We start from the raw sequence: 16,149 nt of genomic DNA, 5'->3' as shown, positions 1-16,149 counted from the left end.
GTATGATATGACATGTTAGCTCTAATAATTCTCTTGCTATTTAAAAACTTAAATTTAAACACTAAGTGCTGCTACCTCGGTTAACATTTTGTTCTCAATGTGTAATTTATGTGACTGTTTATATAGAAAATCAGTGTACGGTGAAGGGACCAATAGCGTTAAACAGATAGCCAATTCGTCATGTGCTGCGAGACATGGTCTCAGATGTTATCGAGGAAAACGACACATTTTAGAAGCTCGTATTTGCACTTGTTATTAGATTAACGCCAACGGCTTTGCCACGTTGGTAACACTGGTTCCCGCCCGATCACCGAAGTTAAGCAACGTTGGGCCCGGCTCGTACTTGGATGGGTGACCGTTCGGGGAAAACCGGATGCCGTTGCCTTCAGCACACGCAAGTCGCCTAACTGGCGTCCAATTGAAAGACTTGCACCACACCGTTGTGCCACAGCTGAGTGGTGCCGACACGGTAGCTCAGCGTGTTCGGTCAGAGGGTTAGCTGCCCTTTGTAATAAAAAAAAAAAAAAAAAAAAAAAAAAACCTGAGTTAATGGATCAATGATCAACTTCAACAAGCGTTGTAGGACGTCCGCCGCTAACAAACAAAAAGATAGTTGTCATCGCGGCAGGATGCCATGCGTGGGGTCCGGGTTCGATTCCCGGTTGGGTCGGAGATTTTCTCCGTTCTGGGACTGGGTATTGTGTTGTCCTTATCATCATGTCATCCTCATCGATGCGCAAGACGCCGAAGTGGCGTCAACTACAAAGTCTTGCACCAGGTGACTGGTCTATCCAAAGGGAGGCCCTCGCCACCCGATATTTCATTTCATAAGAACCATGAACCTTGCCGTTGGTGGGGAGGCGATACAGATGGCGATACAGATGGCCGTACCGTAGGTGCAACCACAACGGAGGGGTAGCAGCCTTTCCAGTAGTTGCAGGGGCAACAGTCTGGATGATTGATTGATCTGGCCTTGTAACACTAACCAAAACGACCTTGCTGTGCTGGTACTGCGAACGGCTGAAAGCAAGGGAAAACTACAGCTGCAATTTTTCCCGAGGGCATGCAGCTTTACTGAATGGTTAAATGATGATGGCGTCCTCTTGGGTAAAATATTCCGGAGTTAAGATAGTCCCCCCATTCAGATCTCCGGGCGGGGACTACACAGGAGGACGACGTTATCAGGAGAAAGAAAACTGGCGTTCTACGGGTCGGAGCGTGGAATGTCAGATCACTTAAGCGGGCAGGTAGGTTAGAAAGTTTTAAAGGGGAAATGGATAGGTTAAAGTTAGATATAGTAGGAATTAGTGAAGTTCGGTGGCAGGAGGTACAAGACTTTTGGTGAGGTGAATACAGGGTTATAAATACAAAATCAAATAGGGGTAATGCAGGGGTAGGTTTAATAATGAATAAAAAAATAGGAGTGCGGGTAAGCTACTACAAACAGCATAGTAAACGCATTATTGTGGCCAGCCTACTACAGTAGTGCAAGTTTATATGCCAACTAGCTCTGCAGATGATGAAAAAATGGATGAAATATTTCCAGGGGCAGAAGTGGACTCTGACCATAATCTATTGGTTATGAACTTATCTTAGAAGAAAGATTAAGGAAAGGCAAACCTACGTTTCTAGCATTTGTAGACTTAGAGAAAGCTTTTGACAAAGTTGACTGGAATACTCTCTTTCAAATTCTGAAGATGGCACAGGTAAAATACAGGGAGCGAAAGGCTATTTACAATTTGTAGATTAAAACTGAAGAAACTGCAAAAAGGTGAGAATTTAAGGAGATGGGACCTGGATAAACTGAAAGAACCAGAGGTTGTACAGAGTTTCAGGGAGAGCATAAGGGAACAATTGACAGGAATGGGGGAAAGAAATACAGTAGAAGAAGAATGGGTGGCTCTGAGGGATGAAGTAGTGAAGGCAGCAGACGATCAAGTAGGTAAAAAGACGTGGGCTGGTATAAATCTTTGGGTAACTGAAGAAATATTGAATTTAATCGATGAAAGGAGAAAATATAAAAATGTAGTAAATGAAGCACGCAAAAGGGAATACAAACGTCTCAAAAATGAGATCGACAGGAAGTGCAAAACTGCTAAGCAGGGATGGCATCGCTGCGCTGGCCGCTGGGCGGCTTCTGATTGGCTAGCAGGCTGTGGCGCGCAATTCGAACCGTGGCGCGCATTCAAATGCCGGGCACACGGGCCCTAGTATTACTAGGCCCGTGTTGCTGGAAAACTCACTTCCGGCTGATTGCGCAACCGTCTGATAACGCGCGCTGGCGCAGACCGGACGTTGACGTCACGATAAGGATTGCTGGCTGCAGCTGCGCCGCAGCACGGAGCGTCATTCGCTCTGCGAACGTCGAGGAGTGCGGACGCTTAGCTCTGGGTGTCTCGCTGGGCGTTGGCTTGCTACGTTTACCTGTATTAACGTGCCACAGCAATGCCTGGGCGACGTGGTTACCGTCGTCGCTGGCGGCGCAGCGTTCCTGTTTATCGTTCTTTGAAGGCGATAGACATTGATCTTGCTGGACAGTTTAATAAACAACAACTAATTGGAGGTCCAAACGTATTTCGTGGACTACGTTTGAATTTTACATGTGATGTACAAGCCGTGTTTGGAGGTAGTACATGGCTTACACTTGCAGTTGTGTGGGGCAACCATTGTGATTATGGTGGCCTTGAAGCTTTTCCAGATGCAAATATTCTTACATGGAAGACATGGAGTATAGCAGAGACAACAGGACTTTTGGCTAAACAGCCGTATGGTACACTTGTTCCAAGTATGCCATTTGTGTTGAGTACTAGAAGGAAGAAGAAATTGAATGCAGATGAATACCTGTTTATCTGGGCTAAAGTTGGTAATGGAAATTGTAAAATAAAGATTCTTCACTATAATTACTGTCACTATATGTAACTCCCATAGCTACCAGCGTATGCTGTACAATTGATGTAGACTCAACTAGTGTAGAATATCCGTAATGGATAAAGTTAATAAGGAGAAACATCCTATTATGGTAGTCAACATGTTAACTGATTGATGAATACACCACAACAGGCCAATCTTTCAAAGCAAACCGCTTTTCTCCATACAGTGCCAAGAATACCAGAGACTTGGTGCGTGAAACTGGAATCCACGCCGGACGCTATTCGGAAGTGGTGTCGTAATTAATGAACCTGGAAATCGGAACTGGGCGGACGGGCATGCGACGAGCTTCGTGTTTAAGCGGGCGCTCCGGTGTAATTGGAATTCCCCGTCAGCTGTCCGCTCTAGGCGAGAAAAATCCTGTTCGATTCTGCACCCGCGCTCCAAGTGTCAGCTCTGAAATTACCAATTAGCAGGGGGAGGCGTTCCACGAAGGTGTCATCAGGAGCGTTCTGCGAAGGAGCTCTGAAAACACGCGCATCTACCAGCCGCCGTGTCTCGTGATACCGAAAGAGGTAACTGCCATCGGTATTTTAGAATCAGGGAGAAGGAGAAGCTAACATTAGCGTGCAATATTTTGTCAAACAGGCCCTTCCTACGAGCACGGAAGGTTTGTTTCAGTAGTAATAAATGATATTCCTTCTGTCTTTCATCGATTTCCGTCATCTTTAGATCACGTTAAGTGACGTACTCATGATTTTATCTTCCTACCTGATTCTCAGAATTTCCAGCATTTTTTCGTTATTTCATTTTTTCCATCTTGTTTCTCCTGGCCACAGCGTGCTACACTTTCTGACCTTTTCCTGAGAACCCCCGAACTTCCTAATCTTGTTTCGGAAAGTTAACTCACCTAGAATTTCTGCTTTCATAACGTTAATTTCTGCTAAGTCCTTTTAACTTGTAACTTTTGTACTTCTAGCTGCTTATGTGAAATCATTATGCGAGACTATCTGACACTTCCGTATCTGGACTTCCAAAATATATTGTGTACGCTTTACGTAATATATATGTAGTCTACAAATCTGAACTTTTAGATCTCCTTGCTGTATAGCTGTGTTAACACTATGCATAAACTTTATATGTGAACTTCTAATACAGAATATTTATACAACTTTTAATTGTATAACGTCAACACCGCTGTTAATCAAACCAGCGTTTGCATACATATCGATGCAGGATTCTTGATTAACGACTGAGCTAATCATTGAATGTAAACTGTACCTATTCACTGCTGTCAGTATAGAACAACACAATATGTTTAACACGGTTCTGTGAAAACTATAGTACGTTTGGCCGATCAACTGTAATTGATAGACATAAGGGATAAATATACTGTAGCTGAAGGTAAGTTGAATCTGTGCGAAATGAATAAGCACTCACTGCTTCTGAAACACAATAAACTGTATCCGAACCTGGCCCTGAGGTTGATATAGCTTACCCACGTTACAACGGAAACGTAGCTCTATCTGCAATGCATGCCTATTTGGATTACAATCATCTACAACAAGTTGAGCTGAAAAACAAAACAACGCAGCATTTGACAGTACATAATTAAATTTCACTACGTGGAATGCTAGTAAGCAAAGCATCATTAAAGCATTAAATAATAATCGTATCACGCAAGCTGCAATGCCTGTACCGATAACCGTACTTACAAGGGAACCTCCCCATCGCACCCCCCTCAGATTTAGTTATAAGTTGGCACAGTGGATAGGCCTTGAAAAACTGAACACAGATCAATCGAGAAAACAGGAAGAAGTTGTGTGGAACTATGAAAAAAATAAGCAAAATATACAAACTGAGTAGTCCATGCGCAACATAGGCAACATCAAGGACGATGTGCGCTCAGGATCGCCGTGGTCCCGTGGTTAGCGTGAGTAACTGCGGAACGAGAGGATCTTGGTTCAAGTCTTCCCTCGACTGAAAATTTTACTTCCTGTTTTCTCGATTGATCCGTGTTCAGTTTTTCAAGGCCTATCCACTGTGCCAACTTATAACTAAATCTGAGGGGGTGCGATGGGGAGGTTCCCTTGTTAGAAACTTTTGAATGGGCACGTGGAATGTGAAGGCTCAGTAAGCAATAGCTTGAAAACTATCGTGATTTAGGTGTGTATTAATCATGAACAATTAACATGAACGGAATTAGAAAGAAAGGAACTTGGTTGCACTGACGATCATAGTTATCAACAATTAATGTAATCTAGACACTGGTGAGCCAAAGCGTTATCACCACATGCTTAATAACTTTTTTTTCCGTCTTTGAAACGAAATACATCACCGATTCTGCGTATCGGGGTTCATACAGTTTGTTGGTTTGTTGCATTATACAGGGTATATATAAAGTCCGGGAACACTTTCAATTATTTATTGCGCAAGAACCAAACACTGTACAGATATGATACATATCTCATTTTGAAGAGAAACCCTGGAAAGGTTTTGTTTGTTTTTTTTTTTTTTTCACCGCCTCAGCGTAGTTTGGTAATTTGCCGGTAGTCAGCGCTAGTCGCAAACATGGCGAGTTCAGGTGCGGAGCGAGCTTTCTGTGTGTGGGAGTTCATGAAATGACCTCCCCGATCGCCAATTCTCACTCAGTGCTCAGTGTGACTTTTTTCTGTGGCGACACATTAAAGATCTGCTGTATATACGCACAGGTCATGCAATTCGCGTAAATAACGGGTCGCCGATTTGTGTACGCGGTGATGACGCTCGATAACGACCCAGATGGTTTCCAGAGGATTTGCATCAGGCAAATTTGGTCGCCGAGACATCAGCGTGAGTTCACTATAATGCTCTTCAAAGCACCAACTGTAGCTCCGAGAAGCAGACAATTATACTGCTGAAAGATGACATCACTGTCAGGGTAGACATGAGGCATAATGCCATGCAGGTAGTTTGCAGCTTCCAGCATGTTTTCGATTACTACCCCAGGTCCCACGCAAGCGCAGGAGAATGTCTCCCACGACATAGTACTGCTCCCACCTGCCTGCGTCCGTGGCGCCCTCCACGTTTCGAGCCACCGTTCACCTCGATGACGGCCACTGCCCACTGCAGTCCTAATTGACGATGTCGTTGTGTCAACATGTGAACACGTAGGGGTGGTCTGCTGCGGAGCTCCCTATTCAATAATGTACGACGAACGCTGTGATCCGAAACACCTGTGTGTGCAAAAGCATTGTGCTCTTTCGGCAGAGATGCCACAGATCACAGTCTATCCTACTTTACAGAGCAGACAAGCTTCCGAACCCCACTTTCTGTGAAGAGTCGTGGACGTCCAACCATTTAGTGCTTAGTGGTAGATGCTCACGACAGTAGCACCTGAATATTCGACGAATTTCGCCGTTTTCAAGATACTCGTTCACAGGCTCTGCGTAACAACAATTTTCCCTTTCTCAAAATTGTTTATCTCAAAGGGGAGGCCGCCAATTGTGAAATTCAGATTCGATTCATACTGCGCATAATAAAAGCTCATGGCCAGAGGTGTAATGTGGCAAAGCACCAAGATGCACTTCTCAGCCGTTGTCGAGAAAATCGACAGTTAAAAGAAACCGCTGCGGTGAAATACTCTCTACGATTAATAATTTTCTACAGCGTTGTGGCGCAGCGGTAAGCGCTCGGGTTCATAATCCGAAGGTCGCCGGATCGAATCTCGCGCCATGCACCTTTTTTTGTATTTTAGTATTTGTTTTTTGTAATTCACACACACACACACACACGCACACATATATATATATATATATATATATATATATATATATATATATATATATATATATATAATTCCCGGCAATCTGTTGCAACAATTATGCATATAATAAGTTGTTGAAAGTCGTTTGTCGTGGAAAAACTGGCGACTTCGAACATCATTATGTTTTCCGCAAACAAAGTTGTATTTCATAAATGTTATTAATTGTCCTCATAAAGTTAACCACGTATAGTTAACGGAAGACGTAGAAACGATATTCCGAAACGAATACGTATAGCGTAAGTCAAACGTTCGAATTAGAATAGAGACCCCACGAACACAAATTTGCTGTGGCAGGTATGAAATATAAACTCCGTTACTCGCTCGTTACACTTGAAGGACAGATGTTGAATGGACCGAAATGAGCCGCCGCATAACAGCGTAGTTGCCCGCTAACTTCGAAAGAAGGTAGATGCGGTCCCTAGCGCAACTTATAACATCGTCGAAAATCGGTGCGGACGTGAGAGCTTTGGTACACCCTGTTAAACAAACGGAAAAATGGAGGCGGTACAATTGGAGAGCGACTCGCCTTCACCAACATGCATAAGCAATACATTAATATATATATATATATATATATATATATATATATATATATATATATATATATATATATATGAATTACAAAGAAACTAATAATAAAAAAAATTGCGTGGCGTGAGATTCGATTCGGCGACCTTCGGATTACGAACCCGAGCGCTTACCGCTGCGCCACGACGCTGTGGAAAATTATTAATCGTAGAGAGTATTTCATCGCAGCGGTTTCTTTTAACTGTCGATTTTCTCGACAACGGCTGAGAGGTGCATCTTGGTGCTTTGCCACATTACACCTCTGGCCATGAGCTTTTATTATGCGCAGTATGAAGCGAATCTGAATTTCACAATTGGCGGCCTCCCCTTGTCAGTGGATTTCCCCATCTGTAGACCATATTTTCTCTAGGGTGATCCCCCGTACTTCTTTGCCCCGCTTACATACTTTTGTTACCGAGTGCCCGCAACGCCACCAAGCGGCGCCCTACTTCGTAGTGGCCAGTAGCCATTATGTTTCGGCTTATCTGTGTGAATTTAAAAGGCAACGTCCTGACTGTCCGATTCATCGCCCAGCTCAAACCGCTAAGGACAGAAACTTGAAATTTGGGGAGGTTGCTGGTCCTACACCTTAGGCGACGTTTAAGAAGGAAGTTTTCGAATTTTCATTCCTAATGAGTTGGAATAAGGGAGTAAAGATTTTTTTAAAAAAAATATGTATCTATTGTAACAATTTTGAACTATGAAGATGTTTTCACAGTCATAAATAAGGAAATACCTGTTTCAGTATTTTTCGAAATATAACCACTATGCGGTAAAATAGTAGGTCACAATCGTTTTTGAAAATAAATCATTACTAAATAATTTCTAAATTATTTTAAGCTACATCTATGAAAACTGATATTTGACTTCTCTGTTACAGATAAAAAATATATGTATTTCAGTGATTATAGAAATTCAACCCCTTAGGCAGTGAAACAGGGGATGAAATGTTTTATTAAAATATTTCATTATGAAAGCATTTTTGAACATAAATGTATGAAAATTTGAATATAGCTTCTCGGTTAGAAATAAAAAAATACACGTTTCACGATTTTTTTGGAAATCCAACCACTGTTGGTGTGAACTAGAGGATGAAAGTGCTTGTGGAAATATTTCTTTATACAAGCATTTTTTAAGTTAAATCTTTAAAAATGTGTCTTTGGCTTCCTTGCTAGAAATAAAAAAAATACATTTCACTGTTTTTCGAAATTCAGCTTCAAGGGGGTGAAATAGGGAACGAAATATTTTACTGTAGGTGTCGTTTAGAAAGGGATTGTTCGAAATTCCACTCCTAAGAGGGTGAAGTAGAGCATGAAAGAATTTTTGAAATTATGTCGATATTAATGTAATTTTTAAGCTAGAAGTACGAAAATTGGTATTTTGTCTGTCTGTCAGAAATTAAAAAATATTTGTTTCCGTGTTTTTGGAAATTCAACCACTATGGGGGGTAAAATAATGGGTGAAAGTTTTTTTGAAAGTTAGTAATAATTGAAGAACTACTAAAGCACTTTTCAAGCTACATTTATGAGAATTCGTATTAGTTTTCTCGGTTAGAAACAAAAAAAATACGTGTTTCACTGTTTTTGGAAATTCAACCCATTTGGGGTGAAATAGAGGATGAATGCCTTTAAGAAAATACTTCGTTATACTAAATAATTTTTAAAGCTGAATCTATCAAAATTGGTATTTCACATCTCGGTTAGATATAAAGAATAAGTCTTAGGGGATGAAACGGAAAAGGCACGATTAAAAAAAAATTGGATTCCAAGTACCAGAATAGTTTTTTGGCCAGAAGCACATTCGAAAAACACTACGCTTCTATGGCCTGAATTAACGTGAAAAGATTAGAAGGCGTTGCAGATTTTGTACAACATAATACTTCAATTAAAAAAATAATTTTTGGACCATAGTGCGTACGCGAACGAAGCAACGGGCGCCAAACAGAAAGCTCACGGAGTGAACGTTTTTTCAAAACATCATCCTACATTGAGAACTTTAAAAAGAAAGGTTAAGAGTGATGTGATGCTTTCCTGTTTTCATGCATATTATGAAGTGCTCGAACTTACGATAGTGAAAATACAAGTAATAGTATTGAAAAAGGTTAAACTGAAAACCTTCCATAGACACGAAGTTCCATTTCCTGCAATGTTAGCACACACCAATACGTAGCCAGATATTACCTTGCTTGATGTATCACAAGCTGCAGCATTCGCATTCCGAAATCAAGCCTTCATACCAGCCCGGCCAAGACAACACGTCTGGATCCAGCAGTGCTCTTCAAAGAAGTGTTACCCAACACGGTCTGACTAAGCGACAACCATATAAACTCTGTTATCCAAAGAGTCTCTTCTGTACATCTACTCAGGAAATACACTCGCTGTGGCAAATATCAGAAACAAAATTACCACACCTCATAATATAGAATCATTACAAAGTGATTTGCGATTTAGGATTTTTATCGAAAGAGTTACGTTCATTTTTTTGTCAGTCTTTCGCGGTTAATTCGAACCAGGTGACCATAAAACGAAATTTTCTATTTTCCTGAGAGCATCAGATGGTTATTCAGTTTGAGTGTAAATTTCTTCATTGCTGCTTCTTATTCACATACTCTCAACTTTTCTTGGCCGGGTGTTACTTGTACTAGCTTCCTTTCCTTTTGCTTCAGTTCCTCAGCTTTTCCATTTTTGCTGAGAACTAAACATTCTGCTGCATAACGGCACTCTGGTTTTATGACAGTATTGTAGTGTTCGATTATTTCTTTTTTTTTAAAAAAAAGATTTTTTATTGTAAATGTCCTTCATTATAGATAAGCTATTTTCCATTTCCTGGGCTTTATTGTTGTTTGCTTCTTTATCTAGACCGTTTGACTGTATTATTTCCGCTGAATACCAAATAAATTAATTCATTGTGTTCATCCTGTTGTATCTGCTGTTTAGGAGTTTTGGAGCATTTATAATGTTCGTTACGAATTCTGTCTTCTTAAAACAAATCAGTCCAGCTTTTCCCGCCATCTATTTCAACGGGCTGATTTGCGCAGTTGGTGTAGTGATGTTTTCCAAAAATATTGCTAAACCATATGCAAGGCTAGATAGTTGAATCTGACGTTCAAGTTTTTGTATCCCAGTCGCTTTTTGTTTGCGGTATCTTTCTCGCAACAAGTACATGAATGTTTGTTCTCTAACATCAAAACTTGTTGGAACAGACAACAAGATACTAATTCTTTAAGCACTGAACTCTGTTCTCATTAATAACGTTAGCTACTTTGTACTAACATATCATTCACAGTTTTCATGAAATAATTATGAAATTCTCGCCAGATCAGGAGCGAAGTGCTTCACATCATTTACCTTTCGAAATACGAAGTATGAAAATTACAAAAGCAAGAGAATTCGAAGTGAATACATACCAAATATTCATAAGAGTTGTGGGAGAGCACCGTCTAAGGTACGGCCAGATAAGACTTAACGCTGTCTTCGGCAAGACAGACGAGTAGCTGTAATTAACATTTCATTCAGCTAAAACCTGTGGTATGAACTGCTTAGAATCTATGAGTAAAACCAAAACTGTATTTTCCAGAAAAAACACGGAAGATGCCTTTATTAAAAATGCAAAAATGCGTTTAGAATGTAAGTATGCCTTGCATTGCAACAAGAAGAAGGGTTTTGAAATTTCCAAACAGACTATTAGTAAATTCAACTACTGGTTTCAGGCACAACCCATTCGATTTGATACAATAATGTAACTTTATAAGGTGCAAGGTGTAACATACCAAACTACAGAAGGATGAGGATACCAATAAGCCATAGCACCTAGAAGGATTAAAAGCTCATGTATGAGGAAATGAAAATTTACATGTAGGTTAAAATAAGATCTGATGTTACTTGCCTTCCACAAAAAATACTGCAATATGTTAAGAAAAATACGTTTTAAAATGCACATTCTTACAGAAATGAATAATGCACATAAGAATATTAAAATTATATGGGATATTCTGAAATGGGAGGCAGGACAACCAGACAGAGTACAAGATACCATAACAGTGAAACTGAATGATAGTACTATAAGTGATAATTCGCAAGTTGCGCATATTTTTACCAATCATGTAGCAGCAAAAATAGTATTAATTAATGATTAAGCTGAAGAAGGAAGAGTCTACAATATAAACGTCATTCAGCGAAACTTCAAGCAACTAGAAACAGCACCAACATTCTTCACTGAAATTAACAGAATTATTAAAATTCTAAAAATAAAAACAGTCCTGTTGGCAGAACATCCGCAACTGAGCTTTATAGCAGAGGTTGAAAATACCGCTTCAGTTGTAAATTACTTTATTTTCACACGACCGGTTTCGGACTGTTAAAAGCCCATCCTCAGGTGTTGTAGCTGTGCTGTGGTCCCCGACCTAGTTCTCCCTGTTCTGCGCTCGTAGCACACCGCATCTGGTACACGATGCGCTCGGGGTTCACAGCATAGCTACGACACCTGAGGATGGACTTATAACAGTCCGAAACCGGTCGTGAGAAAATAAAGTAATTGACAACTGAAGCGGTATTTTCAAGTTCCGTTCTAACAATAAAGTCCATTACTGATGAAATTTTGGACTGAATTTTGAAAAGTTGTTCTAACCTAGTAAATAATATTCTTAGTGATATAATGTAATGTATCACCAGCGCACAATTTTTCATACATTAAAACATGCAATTGTTAAGCATCTTTATAATAAAGGTGACAAGAAAGACTTGAATAATTATTGTACAGATTCCTTACTGATGTCTTTTTCAAAAAAAAATTAGAGAAAGTATTGTACTGGCACTAAATAGTAGTCTCACTTTCAAGCAGAAAGAATTTACATAGCTCATCACAATTTAGACGCAAGAAGGGTTGCTTGACTGAGAATGCTGTTTATACATCCACTCACTAAATGTTAAATACCAGTTTGTAATGGATCTGGGAGATGTGTTATTTTCTACCGGATTTGTCGATACCAAATTTAAATGTTTTCTTATATTTTTGTCAGAATTTTTTTTATTGTAATTTGCCTTATCTTATGTTAATTTACTTATATTTTTGAGAGTGACAGCATATTGATTACTATTAGTAAATGTGACGAAGAATATCAAAGAGACTGATTACAAGTGGAAGCTTGTGTGTTGTGTAAAATGTCTTTGACGCTGGAGTTGTCTTTAACTGTAGTCAGTCGGCAGTTAACTCTTGGTGTGTGTTGACGGTAGAATAATGTGCAGTTCGCCGTCTTAATAATTTGGAAGTGAAAAAAAAAGAATTATGTTACTATTTTTTATATAAACTTTAAGAAGAAACCACATTCGAAGAAATGGTATTTGAAGCACCAAAAATGAGGCAAACGCATTGTGGCTCTGAGCACTAAGCGACTTAACTTCTGAGGTCATCAGTCGCCTAGAACTTAGAACTAATTAAACCTAACTAACCTAAGGACATCACACACATCCATGCCCGAGGCAGGATTCGAACCCGCGACCGTAGCGGTCGCTCGGCTCCAGACTGTAGCGCCTAGAACCGCACGGCCACTCCGGCCGGCCAAACGCATTGTACCAGGTCATTTCTGCAGCCGACAAAGATGCATTGTGGAATCATACTTCCACTAGACAACTGAAGCCAAGACCAATATGGCTTTGTAAACATCTAACGGAAAAGGTACTGTCACGAAATATGCCAAATTTAAGTAAATAAAAATAGTGAGCATATTTCAAGTTGTTTTTAGTGATGTAATAAAGTTGCGCTGAATAATTAAAATAATTTTGGAAGTAGAGAAGATTTAAAGGAGTGGGGAGAAATCATAAAGGCAGCCCCCAAAGTTCAATTTCAGGTATATTTGCAAACGATGCTAGTGTTGCAATAAATCCCATTAGAGAGAAAGCAATAGGGGAGATTGTTAATGAAGTTTTGCAAAGAATTATTAAGTAGTTTTCTGGAAATAATCTTTCCCTAAATTTCGAGAAAGCACTCTACATTCAGCTCTGTACAAGAAATAGAGTCATACCAACAATTGATGTAGAACATGAATAGGAGTCATTAAATGGAGTGGATTGTTTCAGACGTTTGGGAGTACATATTGATGAAAATTTGGGATGGAAAAAGCATATTACCGAGTTACTGAAACAATTAAGTTCAGCTAGGTTTACTCTTTGTGTAATTACTAGTCTTGGACACAAATGAATCAATCTCCTGTCATATTTTCCACATTGCCATAGAACAGCGCCTTACAGAATAATTTTCTACGCTACCTCATCACACAGAATTAAATTACCGACTACACAAAAGCAAGCAGTGAGAACAATATTCACTCATTATCGTCATGTAGGTACCTCGTCAAGAAGCTCAGCATTTTAACTATACCATCACATTACATGTGTTTGCTAACGCAATTCGTCATAAGCAATAGGTCACTATTTGACAAGAATAGTGATATGATTACCTACAACACTGTAGGCAAGAGTGACCTCCATTACCAGTTACTGAATCTGTTAGTGGCTCAGAAAGGAGATCAATATGCAGCTATAAAAGTTTTTGCCCCGTAACATAAAATATCTGACAGATAGAAAATTAAGTTTTAAATCTAACTTACAACCGTTTTCTCCTAGACAACTGTGTCTATTCTATGGAAAAATTTCCATACAAAACCTGGTGGCTTCTAAAATAAAGTAATTTTTAAATTGCAATCAGTAGGGCTAGAAAATGACATGTTCACCTATGCAAACACTAAAGATGTGTATATATCCTGTAAACTGACATATCCATATCATTTCGATAAAAGAGTCGTTCAAATGATCCAGAGAACATCTGATTAACTAACTGACCAACGCTCAGCGCTTTCCTCTTTTGTAAACACAAAAGCCGCGCGGTATTAGCCGAGCGGTCCCTCGCGCACGAGTGTATGTGTTTGTCCTTAGGATAATTTAGGTTATGTAGTGTGTGAGCTTAGCAGTTAAATCCCATAAGATTTCACACACATTTGAACATTTTTTTAAACACAAAATGTAAGTGCCACATGCTCAATATACTACTTCTACTAATAAAACCTGTAAAATTTGCTTATCGATCGCTTGTTACAGTACAAGAAAATTGTACTTGGATGTTGCAGAACTTGAAGTATCTAGGCAAGGTTAGAAGCACAGGAGACACAAAGACTATCAGGATTGAGTGGGCAGAGCGCCATCCAGTGTTCAGCGCAAGCTGCGTCAAGACCACATCTGAAGTGAAGGAGTGCAAAGTATATCTTCCGTCAAGATTCTCTGCCATCAGTGATGGTGAATTAGGCTTTCTCTACAGCCACGACATGTGCATCATATTTTGCAGAATAATGAACTACAAGGACACAGATAATTTCGAACATAGTGATACAATGTAATGACTTTTTTTCCATGTGTGCCTACTGAAGAACAGCATAGACAAAAATGTCGGTTCCTATTCGTAAAGTATTACGCAGGGAAATTATAAGAGGTATTAATATTCGCTCTCTGAAAGAAGATTGTAGAGATCCCGCGTTTAATCCGCAAGACTGTTTAGTTCTCACACACAGAGTCATTGGTTTGATTATGATCTAAACGCTTTTTCGGAAGTGAACATAATACAATCACTTGAGAGTAAGTTCTTTACAGATTCTGAATACTTCGTAGTTTTCGAGGTGTATGATAAGTATGGATGTATTTATTACACTAAACTGTGTCTATATAATTCCGTGTCATTTCCATTTTATTAAGGCAGATCAGCTGTCAAAACTGTAATGTAGATATCTGAAATTTTTACTCAGACTGTAACGATGACAATCTAAAGAGTGTCGATGATGACGTAGAATGCACATTAAATTTGTATGTTTCCACTGTGCGGTGCATAAGATGATGAATCATTTGTGCTGCAGGTCAAAGTTAACTGTGATTTATTGTATCAAAATGTAAAAAATTTATTTCTACCATACAGTACTTCTTGTTTGTTTCTTAACACCCTCTGTAATATATTTTAATGTTGGTTATACAAGCTGACAGCTACATTGTGATTGGTTACCTCTTTTAAATGAACACAAAAGTACTACACTGTTATTTAGAAGACAAAGGATGGGAGAGAAGAGATGGGAAGGGGGAGGGCGTGGCTTCTCTCAAGATGATAACATCATTCGGAAGGGTCACAAAGTCAGTGATAAGAGTGATGACATCACTGATAAGCAGTGGTACTTGTGACATAGGATGTGGGAGAGGGGAGGAGGAATGTGACAGGCACATATATATGTCCTTTACGACCTTCAGCACGCAGCTGAAGGTCAAAGTGACCCAAAGTGTTATATATATAAGGAACAATGAACTGTTTCAGGAGAGAAACGATCAGTAAAATATAAACTATTGTTCAGTGTAGCTGTTCTTAGATGACTACATTCATAACTTTCTGTTGCTATACGTACAGTCGTGCTCAAAAGTATCCGAACGACCTGAATTGCATTTCGCCTGATTCGCATACAACCCTCATTACGCAGCTGTCTAGCAGGTCCTCTAATCGCTCCTCAGTACAGTCGCTTGACTATTGAAAATGGTTCCAACTAATCACCACTAGAAAACACCGCTCTGTATCGCAATAACTCAAGATGTAAAGTAATACCACGATACTACAAATATCAGGGAACACCTTACCACAGATAAGACTGTCCTTAAGGCTTGTAATCTCACATTTATTACAATAAATAACATATCTGAAATGCTACCACTCTCATTATTACGTCAGATAGGTAATGCACGTAGTAAGTTTGTCGTATTCATGATTTCCTCTTCAAATTAACATACCGTACTAATTATTTAACACAAAATGACATTAAAAATTTAAGTTTTTCACGAGCTGCTAGATGAGAATATGTATGAACTTCAAATGACACGACGAACCGTCTA

The 16,149-nt window shown here is 39.5% G+C and overlaps 1 pseudogene; it reads left to right on the top strand.

The window, feature by feature from the left end:
• The first annotated feature begins 265 nt into the window (after positions 1-265).
• Positions 266-385, top strand: LOC126199795 (5S ribosomal RNA; annotated as a pseudogene).
• Positions 386-16,149: the final 15,764 nt, after the last annotated feature.

This window comes from Schistocerca nitens, chromosome 8 (assembly GCF_023898315.1).
Source record: "Schistocerca nitens isolate TAMUIC-IGC-003100 chromosome 8, iqSchNite1.1, whole genome shotgun sequence".
NCBI lineage: Eukaryota > Metazoa > Arthropoda > Insecta > Orthoptera > Acrididae > Schistocerca > Schistocerca nitens.
Note: the sequence above shows the minus strand (reverse complement) of the source record. Positions and strands in the feature narration are given on the sequence as shown.